At 45.2% G+C, this 6,086-nt stretch overlaps 1 non-coding gene across 1 annotated transcript; it reads left to right on the forward strand.

The window, feature by feature from the left end:
- Positions 1-5,133: 5,133 nt before the first annotated feature.
- LOC116884098 lies at positions 5,134-5,236 on the forward strand. Its single transcript, XR_004385837.1, has one exon. It is a non-coding gene; the product is annotated as a small nucleolar RNA U13 (small nucleolar RNA).
- The last annotated feature ends 850 nt before the right edge of the window (positions 5,237-6,086 follow it).

A 6,086-nucleotide genomic window follows, 5' to 3' on the forward strand; every position in this document is an offset into this window, starting at 1 on the left:
CCCTGTTATCCACAAAGAAGACTTTTACCTACGTCTTTCAAAGAGAGGCTGCTCTTTGAACGCCCTGCTGGTGATCAAGTCAGGGTTATCAGGAGCTGGACACTGTCCTTGCTGCTCTGCCTGATGTCACTCCATATTCTCCGGAGGCAGCAGCCAGAGTGAGCTAAGTGATCTCTTCAAAGGTGAGTCATCTCATGTCCCACAATGACAATTTGAGTCACTCTATATGCTAAAGTCCTTAGGGAACTTGAACAACCTTCCCTAACCTGACCTCACTAACCTCTTCCGGCTACAGACTGTCTGTATTCCAGCACGGTGACCTCCTAGCTATGTACTGTCCAAGCTGAGCTTGCTCTTGTCTCAAGGCCTTTATATTACCTGCTCCTATACACACATGCACACGCACACAGACAGACAGGCAGACAGACAGAGGCCTACTGCTCACTTTACTCCAGCTTATGCTCAGATGTCCCCCTCTCCTTAGATCAGGCCACCTCATCTAAACTGACTTCCTCATCACAAGCATCTTCCTTTATCACCGTTTCCCTCTGTGTGGCCTGTTTACCATCCACTTGCCTAACAGACTGCCGACTCCCTGAGATGGGAAGTACGCCTGTCTCCTTCACTTCTGAATGTCCAGTTCCTGTAGACACGACATAAAGTGTAGCCTTTGGGAGCTGCCTAGGGTTCGCTAAGGTCATCAGAAACGGAGCACCGAGGGGTTGGGGATTTGGCTCAGTGGTAGAGTGCTTGCCTAGCAAGCGCAAGGCCCTGGGTTCAGTCCCCAGCTCCAAAAAAAGAATAGAAAAAAAAAAAAAAAAACGGAGCACCGTGACTGAATTCTACAGGCTTCACAGAAGGAGAGAGGCCGGAAGAGGCAGAAATGCATGTTGTCTGTCTTTCCAATGATGCCTGGTACCACTCGAGGACATCGTTAGCAAGCCGGCATCCCCAGATCTGTCCCTCATCCTTGGACCAAACCCTGAGCCAAGACAAACCTCTTTTCTTTATGTTTACCTGTTATGTGTCATTATGTTATTAGCAAGAGAAAACTATCATTGGGGATTCATGATGTTTTTAGAACTTAGCAAAGCACACGCACTAGAGTGATTTGGGCACTGGAAACATCAGACCGCCTCTCCCTCAGATACTAACCCTAGGACACCTGTTGGTTTAGGACATAAATTGAGACAACCTGGCAGGGGCTGCAGGGGCTCATGTGGGTGTACATGAGGCCTCTGAAGTTGAAGAGGAAAGTCTGCAAGCAGGTACAGACAGGAAAGAGAGCTGGACCTGGGTTCCAGGAGATGTGCTGGAGTTAGAAGGGAGATTCTTCTAGACTGAAGGAGACTATACTTAAGTGTAAGGGGAGCTTGTGGAGATGACCTGGAATTGTTGAAAGATTTAAACCACGTCGTTTAGCTTCCGGTATGGTAGGTAGCTTACAAGGGGCCTGAGACAGCCCTGAGAGAGACACATGCAGTCACCAGAACTGAAAGGAGGTAAGGTGTGGCGGTAGATGGACATGCTCAGAGGGTGGCTCCTCACAGGCAGTGGGTGTCGTCTGGGTGTGCGCTTGTGTCCCACTGGTTTGGTAGGTCTTGCTTCATCTGTCCCAGGCATAGGATGACTCTGACTGTGCCTCCGCCCCAGGCCCCAGTAATACAACCATTTCAATGGACAGCATTAGCACACACACACACGGTTTTAGTTTTAGCTTTTAAAATTACTTGTGCAATATTCTTTACTGTTCTCACGTGAAAACCTGGCCTAGGATTTCAACTAATCCAACCTGACGTTTAGACATTTTAAAACAGTGCTGACAGGAGCTGGAGGGATGCCTCAGGGGTGAAGAGGGTGTACTGATGTTGTGAAACACTTGCGTTTGGTTCCCAGTGACCCTTTCAGGTGGCTCACAATCACCTGTCACGTCAGCTCCAGTGGATGCAAAGCCCTCTTGTGGACTCAGTGGCTATGTGCACATGTGCACGCACACTACACACACACACACACACACACACACACACACACAGACATGCATTTGCATGTGTGCACACATGCACAAAAAAATGAAAAAAAATTTAGGAACAGTGTTGGAAACAAGCCTAAGATTATCTTTCCCCTTCTTGCTATACTCTGGATGTTGAATGTCCTCCCATGGTCCCAAGTGCTCAAGGCGTGGTCCTCACAGTGTGAGGGGAAGTATTGGAGTCTTTGGGAGTTTAGGCCTAGTGGGAGGTTCTTAAGTCATGTAGCCAAGCTCTTATAGGGCATGATAATTGCTGATTTTGTGTGTGGACTTGACACAAGCTAGAGTCATCAGAGAGAAAGGAGCCTCCCTTGAGGAAATGCCCCGATTAAATCCAAGTATAAGGCATTTTCTCAATCAGTGATCAATGGGGGAAGGCCCAATCCATGATGGATGGTGTTATTCCTGGGTCTTGGGTTCTATAAGAAGCAGGCTGAACAATCCATGAAAACGAGTCAGTAAGCAGCACCCTCCATGGCCTCTGCATCAGCTCCTGCCTCCAGGTTCCATCCCAGCTGGAGTTCCTGTCCTGACTTCCTCTAGCGACGGACTACACACCCGGAAATGTAAGCTGAATAAATCCTTTCCTCCCCAACTCGGTTTTTTGGTCATCATATTTTGTCACAGTAATAGAAACCCTAGCTAAGACAGGGACTATGGAACCCTGGCCTCTCTCTCCCTCTTTGTGTTTCTTGGTCATGAGATGACCATTCTTACTCCATGTCCTTTTTACCTGACAGTCCACCAAAGCAACAGAGCCACTTGACCATGGTCTGGGATTTCCAGAACCAAGAGCCCAAAACAGTCTTTTTTTTTTTTCTTGACTAATTATTACATCAGATGTCTTAACATAGTACAAAAATAAATAAATAAATAAATATCAGAAGAAAACCTAACTAACACACCCTCTTTATCCACGATTAGCTACCAATCTCTGCTACTCTGGGTGAAGAATTTAGCCCCATTTGAGTGTAATTTAAAATAATATGGGGCTGGAAGATAGCTGTGCTTCTCACACAAGTAGGAGGTCTGGAGTTAAGATTAAAACTGGCGGCAGTGGCATACGTCTGGAACCTCAGGTCTAGGGAAGAATAGGCTAGCCCAACTGGTGAGCTACCAGCTTAGTCAGAGACCTTGTCTCAAAAAGTAAGGCAGAGGGTCTACAGAGACGGCTCAGTGATGAAGAGCACTGCTGCTCTTCCTGAGGTTCTGAGTCCAATTTCCATAAACTTGAGGGCAGCTCACGACCATCTATGAGAGCCGATGCCCTCTTACCGGTGTGCAGACATACATATAGACAAAGCACCCATCCATATGCACATAATGCATAAATTAATAAATATTTTTAAAAAGACTAGAGAATGACTGAAGAAGACAGTGTTCAGTTCTGGCCTCCACATGCACGTGCATGCACATATATGCACACCCTACACATGCATACACACAAAACATGTACTCACATGCACACGAGAATAATTGTGACATGACTAACACTTGGGACCTTTTGTCATTTTAGAAATAAAAACGGAGAAGCTGGAGAGATGGGTCAGAGGCTTAGAGCACTGGCTGTTCTTCCTGAAGCCCTGAGTTCAGTTCCTAGCACACACGTCCAGCCACGATGACTACCTGTAACTCCAGTATAGATCTCTGAGCATCTATACACACTCTCAGCCTGTGCGGGCACATGTTAACACCCATACACACAAAAGCTGAATCTAAAAGAAATAAAACTAGGAGTCATTTTCATGCTTCCAGAAGGATGCTGACTTGGGATTTCTTCTCATATTAAAATAGTTCAGTAATAATTTAACTGTTCAGTTATTATATATTATACATTATACATATCATATATCCTATTACATAGTTATTATATTTTGTGTATTAATAGTTCAGTAGTAGTTTAGTACGAAAACACTTGTCAACATTATGGGGATTTCAGAAAACGATATGACAAGGCCCAGCAGGGGGATGTTCATCTATGACTTTAGCGTGCCTTGAGTCAAGGCAAGAGGGTCACAGTTCAGAATTAACACAGGCCACATATCGAGATCTTGTCTCAAAGCAAAACCTGCTCTACCTCCAGAAAAGATGGAAAACAGGACATGTCACACGATGGACGATTGGATTTCTATGCTCGGTGATTTTAGGAAATCTGTTAGCATTGTGATAAGATACAGATGAGGATGCCCTTGCTCTCAGATATGAGTTTTGTTCCTTTTGGGGCACAGCATGGAAACAGTCATTTAACAGTTATTTTCAACCGAGTGGTCACAAATATGTAGTAACCTTATAAATAATATATAATGTATTAATATTATATATTTATAATTCTATAATTATAATATGATAGAATAATTATATATTATATTATAATAATATAAATAATATCCGCCTTGCAACATGCTCTCAGCTCTTCAGAAGAAAGCTGTGGGTGGGAATAAGCTCTGATGTTAGAAGTGGTACCACAGGTCTACCAAGCAGTTTGCAAGCTCGATCCTGAGGCTGAGTGCCACACTGGCTTCCGGTAGTTGGGTTTTTGAAAAGTATCTGCTTATCTTTAACTTCCATCTCTTTTATTTTCCCTCTCCAATACGGCTGCCACTAGACGAGTGCTTGCCATATGTGGGACACTAAGTTCCTCTGGCAGAATGTGGGACTCTTCCTGGCCCCTCAGGTAGGCACCGTTCTCTCCACCTAAGAAACCGATTTTGAGATTTTGAGTAACTTGTGGCTGTCGATGAAGCCCAGTTGCGTGGCTTGCCTAACATGCACGAAGCCTCGGATTCAGTCCCCAGTGCTGACTAAAGCTAGGAAAGGTAGCGACACAAACCTGTGATCCCGTCTCTTAGCGGGAAGACCAGAAGTTCAAGATCATCCTCACTCTTGGCCATGTAGTGAGTTGAAGGCTAACGTGGACTACATGAGAACACCCCCTCCTTTCACACACACACACACACACACACACACACACACACACACACACACACTCAAATGAATATGCACAAATACATATACTCATACACATATACTCATACAAATATACACAAATGTGCACACACACAGGCTTTAGTGTCATGATTTTATATTCAAGAAGTATACAGCCAATCCTTTCGGTTCATAAAGCATGATGATTGGATGTTCATGCCATTGTGTGACTTGTGCTGCCCATTAAACTTGTTATTACATGGGCACATTACCTGTCTGATGTGAAGGAAAAAAAGAAGTATGCAGCCCATGACTACACCAGACACTAAGCCCCTACTGTGGACCTCCTCACCCTACTCCCACACTTGGCATTCCATTCCCCGAGAGAAGGGAATCACATTTAATTCTCCTGAGGGCCTAGGGTCACACGAACAGCCTTCTAAGTCAGGGAAAGATCTCTGTTGCTGCTGTTCTTTGGGAACAGGAGGTTGAGTAACGACCATCTTGTCTACCCTGGTCTCTTCATAGGACAGCCCTTCATGCTTTTGCTTCTCTGATTCATAGGAAATCTGAGAGCTTTATAAAGCATCGGGTAGTCACTGACAGCCTTAAAACCCTACTATCCCAGTGGCAATCCATCTAAATCCCTCAACAGATGGCTAAGGCTCTGTGTGCTATTCCATCACTCTAATCGATACAGAGTGCTTTTGACCCAATGTCCTTTCTGTTCCTGTCGTGCTTGTACCTCGTTGGTCCCCAAGGCTTACCTGATTCCTTTCCACCATGGGGCACTTGTACTTTCCGTTCCTGACTCTAGGAATACTCTTCCTTCTATCCTTCATCTTCAGTGCTGGTTCACTGTTGGCCACAGGACTTAGCTCACCCCACCCACTGCAGGTAGTAGGCTATTGTGGCTTGAATGTGAAATGTTCCCCACCTTTCAGAGAGACACTTGTTCTCTGCTTGCTTGCCTGCTTGCTGGATGGATGGATGGATGGATGGATGGATGGATGGATGGATGGAGGATGGATGGATGGATTTTTTTTTTCAGGTTGAGAGCTGGTACACTCAGAAACATGAACCAAAACCAAGACCTCACCTGGAGATCTTCAGGACAAAGCAGCCACCACCA

The sequence above is a fragment of the Rattus rattus genome, chromosome 14 (assembly GCF_011064425.1).
Source record: "Rattus rattus isolate New Zealand chromosome 14, Rrattus_CSIRO_v1, whole genome shotgun sequence".
NCBI classification, from domain to species: Eukaryota; Metazoa; Chordata; class Mammalia; order Rodentia; family Muridae; genus Rattus; species Rattus rattus.